Below are 23,877 nucleotides of genomic sequence, written 5' to 3' on the forward strand. Positions count from 1 at the left end.
GTCGTTCCTTGCAAAGCATATCATGGCGCTCTGTTAAATGCTCTGTGAGTGGTGAAGCCATGGGGAGACTTGTAGGGAAAGTGTCAAAGCTTCGCCACCCAAATCAGGACTTTCCCCATTCACCTTTCGAACGATTTGCTGTTCTGAGGGCATGAAAACCCACGTGGGTTTTTAGCGCAAGGTGGAGCAAGACATGGGGCATGGCTTTTTGTGCAAGAGGACAGCAGGAGGGGCTGTACCTTCCTCCACGGCACTGGCGTGCTGCAGGGAAGCGCAAGAAACTGCCTTTTTTCTCCGTTTCACAACAAACAGAGCTGCACTGTAAACAGCATTCATCACACAGGGAGTTCCACTTAGAACTGGGTGAACACTAGAAAAATGCTGTTTACAAGTACTCCCGTGAATAAAAACCATGAGTTTATTTTGGCAGCAGCAGTGATTCTCCTAGTGATTGCCGCTGGCCAGCGATCAGGCAGGTACAACAACATTTGCTGAAATATTCATGGGATGGGGATGTGGTGCAGATATTTGTGCAAATATGAACTATCCGATAAATGCTCGTGTAAATCTGTGTCCATGTGTCTGTGCACAGAGGGGTTTGTATGATGGCTCCGAGAGCTTATTGTGGGTCTGGGACTGCTTGAATCAAAGTGGAGAAGCAATGCCACGTGGTAGAGGCAAGCAGTGGCACACACTTGAGATCACCAAGAGAGAACAAATTAAAAAAAAGGCAAATATCAAATACTTGAAATGCAGTCAGGCTGTGCGGTTTACAAGCAACCCCAAGGCATAGAAATGGCCGCAGAAACCATTCGTGCACTTGCTGAATGTCAGCCCCCCTCATCAAGTTCCTGCAGCCTTACAAGCAGAGGCTGAAGCTCACCAGGGTTTTCTCAGATATGATTAAAATTAGCGAGTGTGGAAATGTCTTGGTGAGGGGGGATTCCAGCTGCACGGCTCATGGCATTTGGTGAGTAGTTGTCCAGCTGCACGTCCTCAGGACCAACGTGTGAAGCAGAGAGACTGGTACTGAAGGAACGAGGGATGGGGATGGTGTGGAAGGGCAGAGTGATGGCAGAGCTGCCTGTTGGGGAGTTGCACCCATGGACTCGCTTTCAGGAGGTGGCAGCCACGGGCAGGGACCCGGGGCAAGGTGCGGGAGGTGAGCACACACCTGGGGGTCCCTGCGCTAAGGCTTTTAACCCCTGGTTGCGCATCCCCTGATGCAGCCGGAGAGTTAACCGTGTGCTGGCTGCACCCAGTGCAGCAGCATGTGAAAGCAATTGGGATGGCTGGAAAGACTTGGGTTCTGTTTTGTTTGCGTTGTTCATTTCCTACAAATGCAATTACCAAGGGATAAATTAAATTAGGTTGTAACGTTATTTTGAACATCTTTTCTGTTTTGCTTTACTTCAGATTTTCTGTGAGGCCAGTGTTTACAGTTGAAAATACAACTTGGCAGAAGTACAATCAGGAGTGAGCAACACGTACCACAAACAAAACCATTAAGACCGTTTAGTAAATTTTTGTAAAAGACAATCAAGTGTTACGGGACTAATTTCCCACTTGGTCATCATGGTCTTATGTCAACATTAACACCACTGGCTTCAGCTGAGCCCTACAGGCACAAAGCTTGTGTGATGGGCTGGAAAACTGGCCCACTTTATGATTATGTATATCGTATTATTTAAAGGACAAAGAAGCAGCTCCCGGGAGGCAGTAAACACCCCGAAGTCTCTGAAAACAACCCTTTTCCCTCGGAAAGCAAAGGCAGAGCAGGTGTTGGAGCCAGGTACCCCCAACCATTGCTGAGCATGTCACGGCCACCGGCAATGTTCTTTTTTGGCTGGATGTGTAGCTTAGGACAGGATGAACGCTGGAGAATGGATGGATGAGGAGAGAGGTGTGTCATCCTCCCTATGCACATCATCTCCAAGCCACCAATACCTTCTAAATCCTTAATATTTCTCCAAAATATTTAAATTATTCCTGGCAGACTTAGGAACTAATTCCAATGATCCCCAAACCAGTCATTATATACATATATATATATATATATAATCTATACATATATATATGTGTGTGTATATATATATATATATATATATATATAAGAAAAGGCAGAAGGTGTTTTTTTACCTAGTTGAGCAGAGGGACATTATTTTTTTTCCCTATTTTTAAGTCTTTTAGAAGAGGCTTTTTATTGGAAATGCTGCATTAGCCACTAGGATGAGTAAAACTGTTTGGGAGAGGAAAAAGTTTGTGAATATTTCAGGGTAATTACTAACAGTTAGTCCCAGAACCAGAGGAGAAAAAAACGAAAAAAAAAAAAAAATAGAAAAGAAAAAAAAAAGGGGTGGGGGGAGAAAAAGGGAAAAAAAAAAAAAAAGAAAGAAAAGAAATAGAGAGAACAGCTTTCGCCTGTTACTGATTTCCTTTTTGGTTACAGGGGCCATTGTTTGTTTTAATGACAGGAAAAGAGAGCTGTCAGAAGACATTTGCATAGTGCAAATAGGGTCACAAATCAGAGGGAATGTGTAGATTAGTTAGCAGGGAGCAGGCAGCCATCGGTGTGCAAATGCAAGAATGGGATTTTTTTTTCCTGGAATATGGTGAAAAGCTGATAGTTTTTCCACATGCCATTGAGGAGTTGAGCAAATTTCAGGGAGAAGAGTGTCCCTGCTTCCTCCTTGCAGCGGGGTCGGGCAGGCTGTCGTGAAAGCGTTGCTGTTTGTTTATTTTCATAGCTGCGTGCTTAAGATGCATTCTTTGAAAATGTAGCTGATATGTCTGTTTGTATAGACTGCGCTGCTGGTGAGTTAGACCAGGGGTTTGTGTTCATTTGGGAAAAGAGAAAGAATCCTGGCCATCAGAAATGTTTACTATATCAGGAAATGAATTCACTACTTGAGGGTTCCAGTGGACATAAAACAAAAATTAAAACAAGAGCCTTGTATAAACCCACTTTGTATTGTCTCCTCCATAAACAGCCCCATACGTGACAAAGCTCAGAGCGAGCGAGAGAGGTAGTTTTATTGGGGCATGTGGAGGGAAGTTAATTGCTGTCGTGTTTTGATTTTTTTTGCACATGTTGGTGAGTTCGAAGCGAAATCTGGTCTTCTTTTCTTCCTCCCGTTCCAGGGAGAGCTGAGCCTTCGCTGAGAAATAACACTAGGCAAAATGACTTCAAGCTGTCACCATTACACAACCTAAACTTTATTTCTTCATTAATGCATTACAGAGCAAAAAAACAATGAGAGCATTCCTCTGGAATGTGTGTTTACTGAGCACAAAATGATATGTTTACTGAAATAGCAGTTGCTGCCGGGTTACCCAGTGGGAGAGAGCTTTCTCTTTCCGCACCGGTCCGGGACCCCGGTGCTGCTCTGCTCCTCAGCCTCTGGTGCCGGAGACGTCCCCACGTGAGGAGAGGTTTTGGGAGATGTCCCCCACGGTCCCTAGGGGAAAAAGCAGCAGTGATGCTGAGCCAGGGCACCTTTCTGCTGGGAAGGAGGAAAGGGGAAAAAGGAGGGAGACTTGGAGTCATCACATCGGGGAAGAAGCATGAGTCAGAGAAGGGGCTGACCCCAGCATCCCGGGTGGGCAGCGGTGCTCATCCTGGCGCAGGAGCAGGAGGATGCTCAGGTGCTGGTGGCATGAGGGTGAGGGACGGGTGCCACCGGCTCCCAAAGGCACCCATGGGAAGGGAAAGGAAGAGAAGGGAAGAGTCGGTTTTCCTCCAACCCGCCATCCCCCCGCCCCCTAAACCGGGGTGGAGGCATTGCCCGAGGGCTGGAATCACAGCTCCTGGGTATGCAGAAGCAGTGCTGGGGGAAAAATGCCATGGGAGGAAGGGTGGGAGGGCAGGCGGTGTCCTTTGTGGTCACAACAATGAAAACATCATTCCTGACAGCCGGGATGTGATGGGCACATTGCAAACACCCCAAAGAACAACAGCCAGGGGAGGGAAGAAAGGGAGGCAGAAAAACAAAGGGAAATAAAGCTGGTGATGGAGCTTCCTCCTCGCTCCCCAAAGTCGAAGCAGACCACGTGTCTGTCGGTGCGTGCATGCACACGCAGGTGCGCGTGCACATGTATGCGTGCCGATACATCCAGCCTCTGAAATTCAAAGGAAACAAAGGGTGTTTTTTTTCTCTCTTTATTCCACCAAGATTCAGGCAGCAAAAACAGTAATTAAGGAGCTTATGCTCAGCAAAACTGCCAAGCAGACATCAGGTTGGCCACGGCGCTGTTTGGTGTGGATATGGCTCTCCGGTGATTCATAACCAGCCCGATCAGAACAGGGTTTATCAGTGCCCCAACCAACAAAAACACAACTGCAATGTTTTCTGTTCATTCCCTTCTCCTTTAAAGAGAAATACACACACACACACCAAGGAAAAACAAAAGCAGAGAGTGCTTTCTAACCTGGTACAGCATATTACACTAATTAAGGGATGCTGTTACTCATGCATCATTCACAACCCTGCCAAAACTGGGAACAAACAGTCCCTACAATCTGGATAGGACTGTCTGAGCTGAACTTTGCAGAGCTTTCTGATCTGAAAAAGCCCAAGTAGGAAACATCCTTCCCCCCACTAACTCCCGGCAGCTTGCAGTGCTGGGACAGATGCTGCGGCAATGATGGAGAAGAGGGACGTGGAAATGCAGTCAGAGAAATGAAACTGCAGAAATCAAGATATCAGAGAAATCAAGCAGATGGGCTGTCAGTGACCTGTCTGCAGGGCAGGCTGGGGGGGCTCCCAGCAGTGTTAAGCAGCCCATCCTGCCTCTACTTGAGGCAAAAGTGCTATTATGGGAAGCTTCGGACATGCAGTGTGCCTCCATGTCCTACCAAAGCATCCTGCTGCACCATGGATTGTCCCAGCGTAGTCACCCCAGCAATGAAAAAGTATACAGAAAGAAAACATACACAGCTTTCTTAAATTCCTGCCATTAACAAATCTGTCAAAGGGAGTTGAAGCCCCAGATCAGAGATGATGACTCAAGTCTCAAAATCATTCTCCTTCTCTTTCTTATCTGCCATCTTACATTTAGCTGCCTGAAGGCTGATACTTAGTCAGAGACAGTGGGTGCAGGAGTTTATAGCAAGGTAAAATTCCCCGTGGATGGAGAATGGGGCTTGTGTTTGCTCAAGAGTCCCTCCTGCTCTTGGTTTGCAGGTAAACCATAAATGGAAGAGAAAGCTTGGGAAGTCTGCATGGTTGTCATCTCAGGACATGTAATAGGAATTGTTTTATGAGGGAAAAAGATCACATAAGTGTCCTGCCTCTTCATCAGGCTGCTCAATCCACCAGCTTCAGAATACTTTTGTCTCTGGTTCCTCTCCCCTGCCACAGGCTCTGTGGCATCCAGGCATCCCTGTGACACGGGAGGTGACACAACGTGACCTGACCTACTGACAGCGTTCATGGCTGGGACAAGGGTCAGGAGCTGAAGCACTTGGATGTGCTCGGACTGAAAGCCACGTGTGGGGTTGCTGAGGTTGTTCATGGCCGTGTACCACCACAGCCCTCGTGATAAAGGGTTCCTGCGGTGACCCCGGGGCTGAAGGTGCATCCTGCTGGGCCAGGACCCCTATCCCAGCTCATCAGATGAGCAGAGCACTGGGTCAGTTTGGGCTGGTTTGCAGATTTATACCTCCCCAAGCCTTACCCCCATTGTGTTCCTGTAACAGAGGTTAGAGAGGCAGCCAGGGAAGCCCATCGAGGTGTCTCTGGACGCGGCTGCGAGGGCCCAGGGACACGTGCTATTTGTGTCCATGCCACGGGTGCGCCTCAGCACCGTGTTGAGAAGGATTGACAGGAGCTGCAGAAAGGCTGAGTAAAATTTTCCAAAATACCTAAGCGGAGTAGAAGCCTTCCGTCCTATTTTTAAAACGTGACTAAAGCACGCGAGGCCCAGAGCCTTAAAGGTGCCTCTGCAGAGAGCTCGCCAGGAGCTGGGGGGCGCCAGGCCCCTCACCAGGCTCAGCTTCTCCATCTGTGGTCCCAGCTATGATTACTCTGTTTTTTTCTCCCTTTTTTTCTTAATTCAGATGCCACTGCCAGGAGGTGGCTTGTCTCCAGCGTGGCCAGATTCCAGGCTGGGTGGCAAGGTGACTTTACCGATGGCTTGTCTGAAGTCACCAGGCTGGTGTGGCCTGAAATATCTCAGGTGGCTTCCACAACACTAAACTGCCACCTATTTATTGCTGCTGATTATCACTAACGAGAAAGGCAGGTGGCTTGGGCAGGCAAAAGGGGACTGGCATGGAGATGGGAGAAGTCAGAAAGGTCAAAAAGTGGTTATTTTAGCTGCCGGCTTTGTGCGATTTGGGAAGCAGGGGACTGTTTGCGTTAGATGTAGCGCGCACGGGTTTCAGCTGCAACAGCACAGTCTTCCCACTCTATGTTTTTGCAAAACTTTCTGCCTATTTGTAGCACCTCCTGCTGTATTGCTCACACCAGCCCTTGCCCAAGAAAGATACCGGAGCCATACGTCGGAGCCGTATGTCTCATCGGCGCAGCAAGCCTCAAGCAGAAGCTATTGCCAGAGGCAGAAATACTCTCATGGATGCAGCCAGTAGAACAGGTGGAAATTTTCCAAATCGCTTTTTGCAGAGGAAACTTTTTTCCCTGTGAAAAATGTGGAGGGAATGAAGGGAAGGGTTGGTAACAGCTTTTATGGCATGTCCTTCCCCTTCCAACTTCTAATTGTCTTTCCTATCTTAACGATGCCCTTGCGGAGATCCGGGTCTCTTGTTGATGCCAAGGCAGGAATAGCAAGGAACTAAATATTGTGACCCAAGGCTTCTTCTTGTCAGTTCCCTGGTACAAATAAATGTAGACACCAGGCCATGCTCCTAGAGTTTCTCCTGCAGTGCAGGAGCCCTTCTGGCATCTCTTGAGACTGTGCATGAGCAGGACAAGGCAGAGCCCTGACCTCCGGGGGTGTCTTCTGGCACCAGTAACCTGCCAAGCCCTGGGGGCCACCACGCATCCCTTGGGCTCTGACAGATTCATCCCCTCCCGCATGAAGCAGCAGCAGCCCCCGTGCCAGGCAGGCCACAACTGCTCGGATGAGCGCCTTTGATAAATGAACACCCTCCCACTTCCCTGCTGCACGGAGCAGATAGCCGCAAGCCAAGGCCATTACTCAGAGTATCATCAGGTGTGTAGCTGTGTCCTGAGCGCTCCGAATTGGCAGGGAGACGGCGATTGGAAGGAAGCTGAAGCCAAAAGGGCTGTGGCACCTGGCCAGCTCCGCCGTCGATTTTAAAGCTGATTCTGCTTTTCCTCCAGTGGAGCAAAACAACCATATTTTTCATTTTGCAAAGGACAAAGCTCAACGGGGCTTTTTGCTTTTCTGCTTTTTTTTTCCTTTTTTTTTTTTCCTTTTTTTTTTTTTTTTTGCTTTTGCTAGGAATTTATTGAACGATGTTACATTATTCTTCTTGCTGTCAGGAAACAGGCTGACTCCCCTCCCAAGTAGTAAAGTTTGGCTACTGAGCAATCAGGCTGCATGGGGCTTTTTGGCCACTGGTGAGGCTACTGTCTTAGCTGGTGGCCTGTGGACGTCTTTCAAATGCTTGGCATCGAAGACCTTTGGCATCAGAGTTTCCCTATCAATGGACAGCAAGCGGGTAGCACAACTCGTGGGCCCGAGGAGAGCAGAACCCTGCAGCTGTGCAATGTCTAATGAAGCATCTGGTTTGCTTTATGCTCTATGTGCACTGTATGTCATCCCAGGAGAGCAGCCCCGAGCTGCTCGGGAGCGGGATGCGTGGTCCAGGGCCATCAGGGAAGGTCCCCCTGCACCCAATTCACTGGTCGAGCCGAGAAATCCAAACCCCCGGTTATCCATCCTCATTGTGCACCTGAGCAAGCCACCATCATCTACCCCAAGAACCTGGCACTTGGCCATCCCCCATACATCCTATTCCTGTGCTGGAGCAGGTCTTATTTGGGGTAAACTTCTCTAGCCATGGAGAAATGGGAGAAAGCAAGAGAGCTGCAGTTTTCCTGCTTTGCCATTCCATTATTCATTGTTAGCCTCCCCTCGGGCCGCCCCGAACAATTTCCTTCCCCTCCCCTCCGTGTACACCCTTCAAATGGTTTTAGAATATGGCACTGAAAAATAAAGTTAAAAAAAAAAAAAAAAAGAAAACCCAAGGCATTGAAAACATTCAAATATATTGCTCGGCTCTTTCCTCCCCGCACCATTGTCTTAGGAGGGCTGGCGCGGGACCAGACTTCTTTCTTATTACCAATCTTAACTACTCCACTGGGCATCGAAAAATAAAGCCCTATAAAAGTCACTAATTAAATAAGTTCTCCCATCTGACCTAATACAAGCAACATGGGAGGTTGCACGATTTTTATTTTATTTTATTTTTTTTCTTCCCCCTCTCTTTTGTCAAGCCCACCCTTCTGATGGGGATTCGTTGTTTTGCTGGTAAGGGAGAGGGATTTCAAGGTCACAGAATGAATAAATGATGATAATGCGCGGCCGCAGGGAGGAGCGGGCACAGCAGACACTCGGAGAGCGAGCGAGCAAGCGTGGCGGGGCCCCGGGGGCTTGGCTGCCTCCCCTGGCCCCATCCCAGGGGGGGTGAAATGGGGCTGGGGTCCCCCCTCCCCGCAGCGGCTGCGGGGGCTCTCAGCATCGCCACTGTTGTTTGCCATGCAGTAAAAAGCGTCGGGGCTCCCACCGACACCAGGGCGGCCCCTTCTTCAACATCATCATTGTTATTTAAAGATAATAGTAATAATAGTAATAATAGCAATAATAGCAACAATAATAATAATAATATAATTTTTGCAACTTGCAGTTATCTCACACCCCTCCCCGCCTCTGTGGGGCTCCCCGGCTCCTGACTCCACAGGGTGTGTGCCTACCCGAAAACAAGCGAGACGGAAAATTAGTGGCTGGGTTTCCTGTTATTCTTTCAAATTTCTGATGGGTTTGTGCAGTCAGATATTTTGCTCCCTCCCTTCCCAACACCCAGCTTCCTTGGGCACCCATCCGGGTGAGCCCACAAGTGAGATGAGTTGGGTGGTCACCAGCCCACTGCAGGGCAGGTGATGCATGCAATCATGTCTCACACTGTCATTCTGCCCCCGATGCCCAGACAAACCATCTCATCAGCACCGTTTTGCCCCCTTGGTTTGTTTAGGGATGAGCCTTTAAACACAGCAGCAACCTCAGCAATGCAGTGCCAGGCCATTGCGTGCCCATCCCCGTCCCCATCCTTTGGCTGTTTGGGTCTGCTCCAAATCCAGGGAGAGAGAAAAGGGAAAAAGGATGAAAACACAAAATTCCTAATTCCAGATTGGCTCCCCAACATCTGTGTGCTGTATTCAACATGACAACCCCAGCGTGGGTTGCCCCATAGCCCTACCCACAGGTCTGAGGCACCAGAGCTGACAGGTAGCTCTGGATTTCCAGAGAACCAGCAAAATTGCAACACAAAAAGCCTTTTACATGCTTTTTTTTTTTGCTTTTTTTTTTTCTTTTTTTCTCCTTATTTTCTTTTCTCCCGACTTCTCTCTAATAAGACCGCCTCTTGCTGCAGCATCCTGGGGTTTTCTAATAACAGGAAGCCGGGGAAGCTGCGCGCTGCCCGCCCTGGCCCTGGCCGCGTGCGGGAAGAGGTGTGGCTGCCTCCAATTTCGAGGAACAGCACCATCATGGGGGGCCTTGCTCTCACCATCCTTAGTCCTTGGGCTGCTTCTCACCATCTCCTGCACTATTTTATATTTTATTTTATTTTATTCTTTAAATTCTAAATAACCAAAGCGACTGCAACTGGGAACGGACTCCTGCAGAGAAAGAAAACTCAGTGCATCCCTGCCACATTTTGGGACTGATGCATATGGTTGGAGTGTGCACCATCAGGGGATTTCCCAGATTTCTTCCCCTTTTATTACTGGGGAAGGCAGTGCAGGGCATGTACCAAAAGGAAGGCTGGGTCTGCCTGGCTGTAAAAGCTTTCGGCTGCTGCTCCTGCCTCTGCATGCCGGCAGAGCGAGGCAGCAGAGACCTCTGGGGATGCTCCTGACCGCCCCGATTTAGCTTATTCTAGGCCATGCTGAGAATTATTACCTAGAGGAGTCTGCCTCTCTTCCCTCCTCACCGAGACTAGCTTTTCTTATTTTAGCTTGGTGCCGTGCTTTCCCCCAACAGAGCTCCTCAGGCTGCTCCTGCGCCCTGGCTAGGATGCAGAACCAGCAGCTGAGAGGGGGCTGCAGCAGCAATGGTGGCAGCCTTGCCAGGCTGTTTTCCTACTAAAACCTCCCAAAATGCAATCCCTGGAGCAGGGATCACAAAGCCACGCAACACACACAGGTTGCGTCTCCATCCTTGTTTGTCCTCTGCAAATTGGCACGATGGCCCAGCAAACCTGAGCAGCAACATAGAGCAAACGGGCTGGTTGCTCGATCCATAGAAAGACATCAAACAATTTGGTTTTCAGATTTTCCAGCAAATGCCCTCTGGCTGTTCACATTATGTGAGTATTCCTGCTTACTTGTTTATTAACGAGAACCCCGTGGAAATGACAAACCCTAAACAAATGCAGGAGAATGTCCCTAGAACAATTAAATTTGCTTTGCACCAGCTTGTGGCCTGGAAAAACAGCCCTGAATTGGGCTCATGTCAATCTAGTCATGGGACAAATATGTTGTGTGACTTGGCTTAAGTGACCAGGCTCTTAGCTTGCTTTCCACACGGTCATGAGCGCTTTCAGATAAGTTTCAATGCAGTTGACACATCAGGCAAGTTGCATTATTTTTCTGTGCATCATCTGTACTGTAAAGGCTTCCTACCTCATGTGTCTTGTGTTGCAAGTGTGGAGGAGGAAAACATCAGAGATACCTGCCCACGGCCCTTGGGAGCTGGTTTCCAGCAAATAAACTGTGGAGCAAGAGTTTGTCAGGGTGAGATGAGCACAAAAAGCAGCAGTGATGGAGCAAGCTCATCTCCAAGCTCCACAAGACACCTTGGTCAAGCTGTTAGCAAGCCTCCTCTTGCATCTTACCATGCAACTGAAGGAGGAAACCTTTAAAATGCATGTGTTCTTTGTACATTAGAAATGAGTTAGGTGTGCACTGTCACCGGTTTATTGCCCAAACAAGTGGGGTTAGGAGAGAGGCCAAGTCCTGAGCTGGAGTGCAGGGAGGAGCTGCAGAAATGGTGGCAGAATATTGCAGGCGATGCTGAGCTGACACGGGACGTGGTCCTCTCTCTAATAACTTTGTCTGGGCCACTGAAGTCTCTCATTGTCACAAAATCCCTGACAGTTCCTATTTTCCTGCAGGCTACTGAGCGGAAAGGACTTTGGTTTTTCCGTGGGTTATAAGTGATGGTAATTACAGGTGTTTGGGGCTGCTATGGGAAAAGCTTGCCTCCCTGACACACAGGGGATGAGTAACAGTGCTTCTCCAACCAAGCAAGGCTGTGAATCAAAGGCCGCTTTATTGCAGGAACACATTGTTCCAGGGGAAAAATAAAACATCTTCTTCTGAACTAAGTGCAAGGGTCCTGAGAGGACCTTATGTGCCCTAAGTTTTGACATGCAAGGGAGCCTTCCTGGAAGATGATCTGTGGTGAAGAAAGGGAGGAGCTGGTGTATTTTTTGTTGTTGTTGTTGTTGTTTTTCCGCATGTCTCCCCAGTGCTGGAGGGCAGGGGCAGAAATTTCATAAAATGGCAACATAGAAATCATTTAGTCATTTGCAGACGCCTTTATTGGGAGGCACTGCCTGTTTCCTGCAACCTCTTGTGTTTAATGGTCAATGCAATGCAAAAAGCACTTTTGGTGGGAAATCCGGCACTGCATGAGGTGGTAGGAATTAGTGTACGTGGATTAGGAGCTGCTTACACAAGGTGCAGTACCTGTGGTCTTTTGGCCAGCCACATCCAGCCATTCACACTGAAAATCTTGGTGGTTTTCATTGCTGAACTCATCTCTGTATGCAGCTGATGACCTTGGTAGTGATGGTGGTGGTGAGTTGAGGCAATACCACAACCAGGAAGTTGGAGATTTGTGCTTTGGAATAAATGGGGAATTAACTTTTCACTGATGAGTAAAGGTGATGGTAATTGCCACAAAGCTTCGGGTAGTTTCTGCAGGAAAAAAAAAAAATAAAAATGTTGGCTTGTTAAGGATGGCCAGGTTTAATGGACGGCAGAGAAGCAAAATGGATTGCAAATGTATTCTAGCTTAGCTTCCAGCAACAAACCTCTAGAAACACTTTGTGTTTGGTTGGTGCTTAGGGACTTTAAAAATTAAAACAACCAAGATCAGAAAGCACACAAATGTGCCACTGTGTGCTGCGGAAATGTTAGAAGACATTAATACAGATCACAGAATACACGAGTGTTTTCCTGTAGTCACTCACACCTTAAATATAATAATTCAACTGTGCATTTACATCAAAATAAATCCACCATTGAAGAGTTGGTGAAAAGAGCTTATGTTTTTATTTTATTTTAATTATGCTTCTATGGAAATAGCTGCATGTTTCTAGCTTGTTAGGACACTGTCAAGAAGGGAATAACCCATTACGTACTTCATTATTTTCCAGATAGCAGAGAAAATCTCTGAGGAATATTTGAAATGTAAAGGGTATTACAATACCTAAAACCAAATAGCATGAATTTTGATGATGTGTCGACTTTGCAACTAGTAATGCTAATGTTGATTTTGGAGGAGCATTACTCAAACTGTACCTCTATAGCAAATGACACGAGTATTTCCTTACAAGAAGCTGATCTATTCATTTTCTAAATAATACCATGATATAAGGTATAGGTGGATTTTGTTTTATTTTTTTACCTTTCTTTATTTGCAAAACCAAAGCTTTGGAATTACTCCTGATATTTCATTACGTCAGCCTTCGAGACAGAAGCGTTGAGGCAAATCCCTACATATTCAGAGCTGTGAGCAGCATTCAATGAGCTAAAATATGCTTTATGATAGTCTTAAAATCAGAATTGCCAGGTCTAGTATGTGCTGAAATTTATGGGAATGCATTAAAACTACAGCAAACAGCCTCTGACAAGTAATTTGCTCATAACTCTGGCTTCAGCACACATCATGGCAATGCGGTGCAAGGGGAAGGGATGCTGCTCAGCAGCAAGCAGACCCTGGCTTTCAGTGCCAGGCTTCGGATTTTGACTTCAACAAGGAAAATTGTCTTAACCTACTTTATCCATTTTTCTCTGAGAAAGAAGCGCTGTTGTTGTTTCCAGAAATTCTCTTGATTTTATAAAACGTTTGAAACTTGAGAAGAGACTGAATATGCTTTGTCTCCATGAGAACTACTTCATCCTGATAGATTTAGTGGAGAATGTGTCTGTGCTCCATGAATCTTCCCCTAAGAAATAGCCGAATGTATTGTTTCCAAATACTAATTCTCTCAACTTCTCAAAATCCCTTGGCACTTATTATATTCATTCCTCGCAAGCAGTAGTGAAAACAAATGTTCTTTGTGTAAACAGACTTTGACAGAATGTGGGAACCTAAATAAATATGGTTATAATATGGCATAAAAATCAACTTCAAATCTGAAGCAAACTGAAATTGCACGTGTAGAGTCTTGTCATTCAGCTTCAGAAAAAAAATAAGTAAAATAAATAAATGAATACTGAAACGTATTAAAATAGGTAAATATCAGCACCAGGGACAATCTGAAGCTCCTAACGGCACCATATGGTTGAAGATGCGAGAACTGAGTAAATATGCAATGTTAAGTAAAGCAATTTCTCCAAAATGTCCTTTTGCCTAAAAGATGATCTCGTTTGTGTTGTTTCCCTCCAAGAAAAATGAGCGTCCTCCTGGTGCTGCCAGAGATGTGGGGCGTAGCTGTCCCTTCGGGTGGGCAATGACGTCTTAGGACCGATGGAAACCAAAGATATTTTGAAACGTTTACGTGGCTTAGTTAAGTTAGAAAAAAAAAAAAAAAAAAAAAAAGAAAAAAAAAAAAAAGCCCTTACTCCAGAAAACACGACTGGCCACAAAGCCTTTCTATGAGATTGGATACCCTGGGTGGTTTTCTGAGGCATGGGTCCAAAGGCCAAAAGAGCAAAACCACCCAAAAAGTGTAATAATTACCCTTCGGGGCAATAGCTGCATGGAATGGAACTTATGAATAAAGAGAAGGAAAACCCATTAAGTAATATTATTGACATGCGTCTGACGTCACCAATAGCCAACCAGCGCTCTCCCCCTGCACTCTGGATTTCTGAAACCATTTCTTAATGGAATAAGGGTTTTTAATTCATAGTGTCTTTCTACAGATGCTCAAGCGTGCAGGTTTGCCAGCCATTCACAGTCCCAGCCTGCATGATGTTAATAAATCCAAGATTTAGCTGAAGCACAGTAGTAGTCTTCTGTTATATTAGTATGCAAACAAGTTTCGGCTTCACGCAGTAATGTGAAATTGCCATATATCAGCATTTCTTAAGCACCTGTCCCCGGCAATGCCAAGCCACTCCGAGAATTACAGGGGGAAGAAATGAGAGAGACCATTTTCCATGCGAGATGTACTGCTGCAGCGACAAATATACCTTTTGGTTACATAGTGCAAACAGACTTCGCTGCCAATTTCAGAGGCAAAATAAAGGAAAACAGGGCTCAGACGATGCTACAAGCCTGAAAAATGTGTCTGGACCACATAAGAAAGGCATAAATGGAAGATTTGTGACTCTTGAGGTTTTTAAGTTTTAGGGTCCAAACAGCTGCTTTACTTCCTTGTTTGAATAGTAATGCAGCTTGAAGAAATGAAATCAGAGCCGAGAGAGGATCAGCTGAACAAGGCAGTTGTAGGACCAAAGCTGGATACCCACTTAAGGGAGGGTGAAAGAGTGCTTATGAAGACAGGGGCACGGGGGCAGTCCCAAAGCCAGGCAGTACCTCCCTTCCCAATGCCCATGTCCCTTCTCACCTTGTCTCAGCACAGACACAGCTCCTGTCGAGTTGGATGTGAAGAAGACATTTTTCTGGAGAAGCTGCACCAGCAAGGTGTGCCCCACACTGTCTGGGCTTAGGGAGAAAGTGAAGTCCTCTTTGTAGGTGCATTAAGACGCGAAGTTGGTGATTTCTCTAGAGTTGATCCCTCCCTTGGATTTTTTTTTCAGCATTAGAGCTTCACAGCTTTAATGGTGATTCTCTTCACTGCTCAGGGCATTGGCCTTAATGTGGTAATGCCCACTTTAAGAAATTCAACTCCATTTTTGTGAAGAAACATAATATTTTGATGTGTAAAGAATGGGCAATTCATAACACCCAAATTCAAATATTAATAGTGGGTAAAGAGGGACTTTAGAAGGTGCCTCGGTGTTAATCATAGTCTTTGGAAGATGTTCTGAATGCAGAAGCAATTGTCCATCTGCAGGGTGAGCAGCATTTGTGAGATTTTCTGTATGCTGGGATGGACAGTCAATTACTAATGCCATTTCTGAGACCTCAGGTGCCTGCAAATGCTTTTATGCTGTAGTCTTCCTTGTAGGTATGCTGTACCTACCCATCCTACCATGTGCCCTGGTGCTTTTTCCAGCTCCCTTTGTTCACTGAACCAGGCTGCAGAATGTGAAGATGCCCATGAAGGGGGGAAAGCCACCCCTGGGGCCACCCACCGGCAGGAGGTAGACTTGTGTATCAGCACAGCTCGCCTGCTGCCACTCCTTTTCATTTCAGACTAAGTCATCCCTCCAGACACCAATGAATGTGCTCTTGTAAACAAACGCTGGAGTTCGTTTGTTTTCTTGGTGCTGCTGCTGTTGGGTGTTTTCTTTCTCATCCAGCTAAAGCATCTTTCCCTTCAGAGAGCAAAGAATTACAACCTTTGCAGCCTCTTGAGCAACTTTTAAATGGTCCCTGTTGGGATGGGAGCCTTTGCTTTCCTGGAGAAATTGCAGTGCTGAGCGCAGCTCAGGACCCCATCCAGTGAGGGTGCCTACTGCAGCGCTGGGGGGTGCTGCTGAGGAAGGCAAAAGTTGCACCGAGAGCAGAAGAACATTTAAAATATAGGGAGAAGCTCAAAACTCTTCCCTGACCTCACCATTCTCTGTGGGATATGGGGAGAGATGTGACCGAGACGGCCAGCAGAGCCCAGTGTCTCTTTTGCATCCCTCCTCTGTTTGCCTCCTGCAATTATTTTTTTTAATCTTGCTACATTCAAGTTTGTTTGGACTTAGCCACACTGAGAGCTTCTCCTCATCCTGACTGAACACTACCAGTTGGCAGCACAGCATACCAGCACAGCCCACCAGCTGGGATCCCATTAGCTCTGGAACCTACTGATGGCTGTTGAGGGATGCAGCGTCCCCTTTCCCTGCCCTTGCCACCAAAGGGAACAGCATGTCTCTGGTAGCAGCACTGATGTAGGTCTCTGTTGTCCCATTTTCTCTGCTCCTACCCCATCTGCCAGGCCTGGTTGCCCAAGAGAAACCATTAATGTTAGATGCTGGACCATCCTTGCCTTTTGCTTGGGTGGTGGGAGCCGCCCCACTCTCCATGGGGAGGAAACATGACTCTTCCAAAATGCCCCCTGTTTGTCTGGCCACAGCAGCAAAAGGGGAGCAGTGGGACCGTCCCTAAATCAGAGGGGATTCTGCCTCTGCACATCCCAGTTTGGACATTGAACGTTATGAAACTGAGGATGACTAAACTGGTCTCATGGGGATATTTCCTAAGGATGCTGCTGGCCTTCCCGTGGGTGAAGATGCTCCCAAGGGTTTGTGTCATTCTTGTCTTAAGAGGAGCCACTTCAGTGCTGTTAACTGTAAAAAGGCATATTTTCTGAGCTTACCACAATAGCCCAGCCACAAACAGGGAGTTTTGGTAAAGAAAAAATTGCACTTCACTTTAGGATCAGCCGGCAAAGTTTCTTTGCCACCAGCTTTTCTCTCTTCTTTTTATTATTTTCCCCTTGAAGCCGTTGGAGACCAGTAACCCCAGTTCATCCAGCAGGCTCCCTCTCATGATGCATCTAGCAAGCTTAAAGCTGTGGGGCCACGCTACATCCCAACACAGCTAGGTTTTGAGGCTTCAGGACACGGAGGAGAGCAGGCTGCATCCCTTCCCTGCGCCTCACCTCTTCTACCGCGTCTCAGAAGTTGAAAGTAAAGCCTTTGAGTTACCAGCAATTTCCACTTTGGTGTGTTATTGGCTTTCCTGTAGTGCTTTTATAAGCCTGTTTATAAGACAATAGACAATGGGAGAAGTTGCTGAGGCTCCCAGTGGACACATGTTGACAATAAACCCGTGTAACAGAGGTCAAATGTGTGTTCCCAGAATAGCAGAGGGTAATGCTGCCTGAGGAACACAGCACTGCAAATGAACTGATACAGAAGAGATGTCTTATTGTCCAAGCCATTGAGTCAGCTTGGCCAAAGAAGGCTAATTTTCCAGAAGACCTGATCTCTCTCCTTACAGCAAGGATATGACAGCATGTCTCCTCCACTGGTAATGCTTATGTCTATGCGAAGGTCCCTGTAGTCATAGATGTAAAGCTACGTAAAATGGTTCGACATGTAAAGAGGCAACACCACCCTGAATGTCATGTTCTTGACCAGGTGCCCCTGCCGGTGGAAAGCCTTTCTCTCCAAGCGAGACAGAGGAGTGAGTCAGACAGCACTTCATGTGGGTGGGGTGGCTCTGCACAGCCATGGGGGGAGGGAAGGAATTATAAAACGCTAAGTCCTATTTTTAGGAAGTTGTAACTTAGCTTTACTTTTCCCTCACATGAAGTCTCCTTGGGCAGGAAAGCATTTTTAACACATGGTTTGCAAAAAGTTCAAAAATAAAATAAAAATTAATGACCAAATGGAGTTTTCCTCTTTTGCTGGTCACTTTTCAGCTTCTTGTGGGAGCCAAAAAGCATTGAAAACTTCTTTTCTCATGTGTGTTTGCAGATGTGATTGTGCTCTGATGGCTAGAAGATGACATTGACTGATGGAGAAGGACAACCCCATGATCGTTTGAGCCGAAGGTGAGCTGCTGTCATGCAGACCACTCAGGTTGGGTTTGGGGTGTGAAAGCTAGCACACCAAGTTCCCCTCGGTGCTATGGGAGCTGCATTGACTGCAAGATGGCATGAATGGCAACGTGAGCATGTTCATAAGCCCTTGGGTTGACAGGAAGAGTCGCACAGGCTCCAGAAGCATTTCTGCAAACAAAAACTTTTTTGGAAAACCGTGTGTATCACTCCAATGAAAGTACATCCAGCCTACAAAGAAAGGCTACGAGACAAGCCAGGTCCCCTCTGTGTGCCATCTCTGCAGCAGCAGAGAGGTGAGCTTGCTATCGCGCAATGGCAACAGCTGTCCTGTGTTTAATGCCTATTTTTACTCATGCCTCCACTTTTCCTGGCACGCAAGGAATGGAAGCAGAGGCACCGCACCCTGGAGCGGTGGGAGATATTATGGCAGGAGCATGGTGCCAAGGTTAGGGTTAGCTCCAAGACTCCCCTTGATTGGCATTGCAACAATTTTATGACCAACTTTGTCATACAAATAGCCAAAGCCCTGGGCCTCCGGTTGAAAGCAGGCGTAGTCTGGGGTGTGGTGGGTGAGAGGGTTGATGGCACCTGGCAGAAACTCTGGATGTCTAGTGCTTCCAACCAAGCCAGCAATCGGAAATTTTCCCAACCACAATATTGGTTCTTCTTGGTTACTCAACTTCTGCAGCCAAATTCACAGCTTGCCCATACAGCCCAATGCATTCAAGGCTTCACAGCAACTGGCTCGTTTTGAGCAAAGCTCCTTCAGGGTTTGTTTCGTATTATTTTCAACTGTCTGGCCTAGAATATAGAGGAGCTAAGATAACTGTTACGTGTCCCAGGAAAGATGCATGTATTCCTGGAAATCCTCTTCTCCCTTCATGAATTCATTTGCTAGTAGTAGGTTTTGCTTTAGGAATGGAAACTAGCAATGAGAATTATGACCAAAACACTACTTTTCTGGTACACCTTGAAAACCTTGCTCAAGGAACTATTTATTTTACTCTTTTAAATGATGTTCATGTTGGCTTGACGGACACATTCACTTTCTTGAAATTGTAGAGTGCCCTTTTCCACTGAAGTGCAAAACCATTATGATGCCATGCAATCTAGTACTACCAGGTACCAGATGATTCTTCATATCCTTCCCAGTTTCTATATCAAAATCTTCAAGAGAAGGAAAATTCTAAGAAGAATAGAAAAGTACCATGTTATAAACTTACACAAAGCAAACAAGAGTAGAAAGTAAATAAAATCTGAAGACCTAACTAAAATATTATCTTCATAGCAGATATCCAAATTCATGTTGTCTGAGTTGGAAATAAACTTGAGATATTTCTTCTAAACAGGTAGCAATTAAAATATTTGACAGGTACTTAGAAATTTATAATTAACAGACTTTGGAGTTTCCTTGCAACCATCTTGGAGAGGGGACAAAGTCAACTTTATATCTTCATCATCAGCCACAAGCAAGCATTACATTGCATTCATGAGTCTCTCATCTCATTTCCAAAAGGGGCTGCAGAGACATTTTTATTTCTGGGACACCGCTATGTGCAGCGGGTGTCCCACCAAAGCCGCTGGTTTAGTTGCCTCATTGGTTATACAGTTCTGTAAATAGGATAAGCAAAATCTTCCTTGACCGCACCAATGCTTTACAAAGTTTCTCAGGAAAATTTGTAATGCATGAGGCATCAACAGTCTCCCATATTAGCTTGCAGACTCCAGACATTATGCAACCTGAAGCTTTCCTAATTATGCTGTCCTCAACAATTCCTGCCCACACTTGCACATCCTCACACTCTTACAAATGTGTGCAAAATCCAGGGTGATTTAACCTTTATGTTATCACAATGGAATGTTTGATTTGCAGTCACTTAGGGGAAAAAGTTAGCAGTTTCTGATCTTTGCAAGGCAATTCATTCAAACCCGGATCATGGAGCTTTGACATTCAGCCTCTTGGAGAAGAGGCAAAGGAATGTGAGGATGGTAGACACCTTGCTGAAAACCACCCTTGTCCATCAGTGCACAAGAGTCAAGATGGGGGGGGGGGTCACTCATCAGGGATCAGCAACTGCATCATCAGGTGCCTATTTGAATTTTGCTCAAGAAAACACAGTCATTGGCTCGCTCAGCTTTAATGCTCTGAGTGCAAATGTTGCAACTGTGTGAACTGAAATGCCCGTCTCCTAATTCACTCTACTAAAAATGAGACTGTTTTTAAAGTAGCTTGATTGACTTGCACCCATCTCTGGCAGATTGTCCCAAACTTGCCGCAGTGGGTCATGGTAAGGGGATGCCCCAACATGTTAGACTCTGCTGCTTCTCTTCCCTTCTCCTCCATTACATGTGAAGCAAGAGGAAGAAGTGAGGACAAGGACATATAAATCTTTCTTGAACTGACCAGGCAGACCAGAAGTATTTCTTGAGAAGTTTTACAGCTGCTTTGAGCCTCCTAACTTCTGACCTAAGCTGGTTCTACATTGCCTCTCATGGGACTAGCTAAACTTTGGTTTAAGCAGATTCTCCTTCCAGGAAGCTGAGCTGGCAACAGGGATTCCACAGATGGAAGCTGGAAAACTTCATGGTCCATGAGCTGCAAGATATTTGGGTGAACTGGTTCCTACTGGTTCCCTTGCTGCTTCCTCCAAACTGTCCCCTCGCCTGCTGTTATTTGCCCTTCAGCTGAAGACACCAGCCCCTCCAGTCTGCCCTTACCTGTATCTCACCATCGCCCATTGGAAGTTGTTATCTTTTTTGCTCTGCTGTCTGAACTGCCTGGGCGGTTGCTTTCTCAGCTACTTTCAGTTCGTTGCCAACCAATCTGGAGGGGCAGCATCCTGCAGCAGGAGAGTGGTTGAAGATAGTAAGTTGTCCAGCTGGCTTGCTTGCTTTTGGAAGATGTGTGATCAAGCCGTAAATAGAACCATTTCCTGCGCTTTTCTTCCCAGACTTTATCTTGTTTATTCATGTGAACAGTACCTGGGGAATAGCTGCGTCTGGCCTTGTTTTTAATTTGCCTGTGTTTCAGCAGCGTCATGTCATTACATTGGTGCAATACCAGATTTGGAGGAAATTCATCTGGATGACCTGCTCTTGATAGCCCTTTAACTATGGCCAGATGGAGCGTGAGCCGCCTGTGGCCACACATTGCATGGCAAGGAGCACATGTTAGCATGTACAGCCGGGAAGACGTCAGAGCTCTCATCACAGCACGCTTGATGGATGCTTTTACTCCACAAAGCACGAGCCAAAGCATCCAGCTGAAAAGGTATAGGCTGTTTCTTGGTGGTCTCCAACACCCTGGGCAGATGAGGAGCTGCTCAGTGCCTCCTTCCTTACAGAGAGGGATGGGGATGCTGGGGGGAGCACCAAGGAGCCTCGGGTCAAGCAGAAGAGACACAAGCAAAACCCATATACAGCAGCGGGTGTGACCATATGTTCATGGGATTTCCACTCTGCTCTCTTGTCCCTGCTCAGTCAATGTGGTTTTGGAAAACTACATTTCACTGTGTTGATTCCCCGTGTGTCACTCCTAACACTGTAACATGCAGAAACACTTAATAACACACAGGGCTACACCATCTGCTTTGCTAGCATCTTCCCTGCAAGGATCTCAAAACACTTAAAACAGGGAAACATTTCTCTGTTTTTACCAAAGGACTACGTAGTGCCAAAGGATAAAGTGATCTTCATAGGAATGCTTTCAAACCAAGCTTCCTGACTGCTTTTCCAAGAGCTGTTAAAGAATAGTGCTTTCATCCATCAGCCCTCACCAGTTCTGATTCTTGTGGCCACTTTTTTTCTTTTTTCCAGCTTCCCTGTCTCCATGCATCACCAAGGGCCCTCCACTTTAGGACCTGGGAGAGCACTGCCCTAACTCAGACTTCTTTTGAGGGTTTAGTCCTTTTGCATCACCACCAGCCTCAGGCTGACCCACTTTGGGAGATCTGAGCCAATGCAAGGAGAGGGTGAAGCTTCACCAAATATTTATCTGGGGCAATCCAAAGAGCCTAAAGACTCTTAGCCTGGGGCTGCCACAGTGCTCACCAGCATCGGGGACCACAGGGATGCCTCCTCCTCTGCCTGAGGTCAGAGACACAGGGTTGGAAATGGGTTGGCTGGTGTCCATGTGGGCTGAGGAGCGAAGAAGATTCTGGGCACCTTGTTTCCCATTTCATTACATGGTATGCCATATAACGTTTTTAAATAAAACCATGCTTTTTCACCCCTCTTTAACAAAGAAATAGAGAACGTGCCCCACAGCATGGAGGGGGAGATGGCTTTAGCTGATGCTCAGCCCCTCCAGCAATTCACTTGGCTCAACACCCCTCGCAGCTTTCCGTGAGCTCCCGCGCCTGAAGGTCTCCCACAGCTGGGCCCATCGCAGCGGTATGTCCCAGGTGATCGCAGCACAACAAAACTTCACTTTCTAGGATTAAACTCCAGGATTTCTCCACTCCTAAGCGAGTTCCAGCTCTCCGGAGTTAACAGCAGCTTGGCCAGATCCTGCTTTCAATTACATGCAGATGTAAAAGGCAGGGTAAGCGCTGTGCTCTGTTATTCCCCCCAGGCCGAGCTGCTCGGTTGAATGCTGGGCCTCCTCACCTGCTGGGAGCTTGGAGGGATCCCCCCAGAACCGCGGGGGTGTCCCTCTCCCCGGCGTCACCCTGAGACGTTGCGCGCCTCCTCGCTGTCTGGCTCCTCCACGGCTGGGAAAGGGTTTGGATGCGATTCATTCATTGCAATCAAAACCCAACAAGTACTGGAAGAAAGTTCAAATGTATGCGAAATAACTTGTCCAAAAAGCTGGCAAAGGCAGCTTATTTTTCCTGTCTTACAAGAAGTTATGCAATCAAGTGATTAATTACCCATGGCACGGTCTGAGGGGTGAAAGATTAATATTCCTGGAGACTGCTGCTGTTGACCTTGTGCTATACCCGGGATGGGAATAGCCCAAGCTTCCCAGCAGAATAAACCTTGCCCAATGGTGAGACTATCTCCTCCATAGTTGAGTGAAGAGGTTAAAGTTTTATTTTTCTTCCCAATTCTGTCCCTCCGGCAGGAAATGGTACCATCAAAAGCCTCCCACCCATCTCCTGGATGAAAAGGAAGTTCAAGTCTTTTATAATTCAAGGGCTGTGCCTCACGCAGCCGCGGCTGTGCAGCAGGAGCCCAGCCTCGGACTCGTGCACTGGTGGGAAGTGGCTGAGCAGCGGTGCATGTGTTAACCGGCGGGACACGAGCTGCGAAACCATCTCAGCTGGTTGCACTTAGCCCCGGGGGGCGAACCTCAAATTCAATCCCCATTTCAAATGGCGGTTCTTTGCCTGCTCATTAGTGCACATTGTAATATTATTTCTTTCCTGGGGAAAAAATAGCATTTCCCGGGATGCGGCGGAATTATTAATTCTGCATGCGGTTGCAGTGCTTGCTCATTCATTCTGCTCATCACATGGAGCCGAGGGGTACCACATTTCCAAGGCACAGGACAACATGCTTTCTCAGGCCCCAAGACCATTGCTCACCCTACCTGTCTTTAACGCAAGTGTGTGCAGCAGCAGTGATTTTCTGCCAAAAATCCTGCACCAGCTTGCTGTCAGCAATGTCAGCTTAGAACGAAGGTTATAAGGTATTTTTAAAAAAGATTGCTTTTCAGTAGTTTTCAGCTTTTCCAGGCTAAGTGTTCAATTCAATAACTTATTTTCCAAGGGAGAGGTGCTGAAAAAATTCAGTCATTTCAGTCAATGAAAGGGTAAGGAATAATGCGTAGCTTTCCCTACATTTAAAACCTTGCCCATTTTATTGTTTAGCTTCTACTCCATTCTTTGGAGCATATCTTAGCATATCCAACCCCTTGCAGGTGACTT

General features: G+C 46.7%; 1 long non-coding RNA gene across 1 annotated transcript in view; it reads left to right on the forward strand.

The window, feature by feature from the left end:
* LOC137857215 (uncharacterized) overlaps positions 1 to 23,877 on the forward strand; it is a 183,194-nt gene that overhangs the window by 148,076 nt on the left and 11,241 nt on the right. The window contains exon 4 of the long non-coding RNA XR_011097011.1: positions 17,922 to 17,998. This is a non-coding gene — a long non-coding RNA (uncharacterized lncRNA). The remainder of the gene's footprint in view (positions 1 to 17,921; positions 17,999 to 23,877) is intronic.

Source organism: Anas acuta, chromosome 5 (genome assembly GCF_963932015.1).
Source record: "Anas acuta chromosome 5, bAnaAcu1.1, whole genome shotgun sequence".
Taxonomy (NCBI): domain Eukaryota; kingdom Metazoa; phylum Chordata; class Aves; order Anseriformes; family Anatidae; genus Anas; species Anas acuta.